The following is a 1,825-nucleotide window of genomic DNA, read 5'->3' on the forward strand; positions in this document are numbered from 1 at the left end:
GTGAAGAGTTGACACAAATTGTCGCTATATTTCAGGGGCGCACAGAGAAAAAGGGTGGGAGTATCGCTAGAACCAAACGGAAGGTGACACATGATTCTACGCAACCGACGGCAAGTAGCAGAGGGAAAACGTCAGATCTGTTCACCACGTCCCGGCACGACGTTCAGAGGATGCTGGATATCACAGTGCCGCCTGTATGCTTATACTGGTGTTGCTATTCATCCGTCTTTTGTGCCGACAACACTACCTACGGTATTTCTCCCACCGCTTACGCAGCACTTCTGCTACTTGTGGCATGCAGCTCACATTTCTAAGAATGACTAGTCGTCGGCAAAACCTTGCAGTCAAGTGCCAATACGTGTTCTTTAGTCCAGGAGACAGCGGCTGGTTACTTACTGCCTAAGGAGGCGGGCAGTAAAAGCAGCAGCTGTTCTGCTGAAAATTCGTGACGAACAACTGAGGGATAGCAACTCGTACAGTTGCACTCCCCGTGGCGTATACCAAATCGACCAGTGCCGCTGGTGGTAAGAAGGCTGGTTCTATGTAGCTTCCGAAAGATATGAGAAGAATAAAAGAGACGTGATGGATGATTCACTACCACCAAGACGTATGCACAAGGAGTGTATGAGCTTTAACTGAGAGTATACAAACATGTCAAGAGCACCAGGATGGTGAGAAAGTAGACATGCCGTTTTCTTAATGTTGCCGCGTCACTGAATGAGTTGTACAAAGCCTCGCTGAATGGACATGATTCAGCGCCACCCTACTAGCTGGAAGAGACGTCAGCACTGCCACAAGCTTGTATAATATATACGGAAGGTCAACAGGCAAGCCAACCTAAGTCGCAACGAACCTCATATGGGTGCCGGCAATCGACAAGCAACGCTTAACCATAAGTGGGGAAAACGGTGTAAGCTGAAACTTCAAAAAGCGGTTGCGACCTATTTATCATCACAGAAGCAAAATGCGACAGCTAAGGCACTCTGGTGAGAGTGCATTATTTCAAGATCTATTCTGGTTTCTTAGAGATCACAAATGTGTATTCTAAATTTATCCTTTATGTGGTTTGGGTGTAGTATCTCAAACTTTCTCTTACAATCTTCGGTTAAGCAAAGTGTATGTTCGCGCGGAGTAGCCCATGAAAAGCCTGAACGAAGACGTCGTACACAGATTTCTACGTGAACACAGCAGCACGTTTACACTGGACAGCTTGCAGCCCCATACCTGAGGTCTACCAGTCGGTGCAATAGTGCCGCAGCACGAGTTGTTTCTTACAGCCTAGATGCCGCATTTCAAGGTAGGCAACCAGGCATTCGTTTAAGAGCAGACGCAGAACGCGTAGTGCAGTGTTGGCGCTACAAAAAGCTCTGTGGCAATGTTTCTGTATCACAATTCTTGAAATAGGCGGGCTCTGCTCGGTAGGCGTGACACAATTCAGCAGACGATAGAGGCTTACAATCTGCCGGTGTACACCCCGGGAAAGCCCACTTGGATTTCACTTACTCGCATGTGGAATCGGGTTGCGTCGGTCGTGACGTCTGTGCTATGATGCTGCTAGCCGTGCGCACAAGCTCAATGCTTACTGCCTGATTGTAAATTGTAAAGGGTCAATGGAAACCAATTTTTTTATTGCATCAGTTGTGTGCTCTTGCCTGTTGCTAAACGGCGAAGTTAACCAGGCAGGTCGCTACACGTCTGCATTGTTTCGCTCACGGCCTGCACCGAACACGAGAAATTGTGCAACTGCAAGCACTTCGTTGCACGCATGATGAATATCCAAGACAAATGATTGGGAGTATTCCAACCTTCTGATAAAAACCTGAGT

Source organism: Toxoplasma gondii (assembly GCF_000006565.2).
Source record: "Toxoplasma gondii ME49 unplaced genomic scaffold asmbl.1842, whole genome shotgun sequence".
Classification (NCBI taxonomy): domain Eukaryota; phylum Apicomplexa; class Conoidasida; order Eucoccidiorida; family Sarcocystidae; genus Toxoplasma; species Toxoplasma gondii.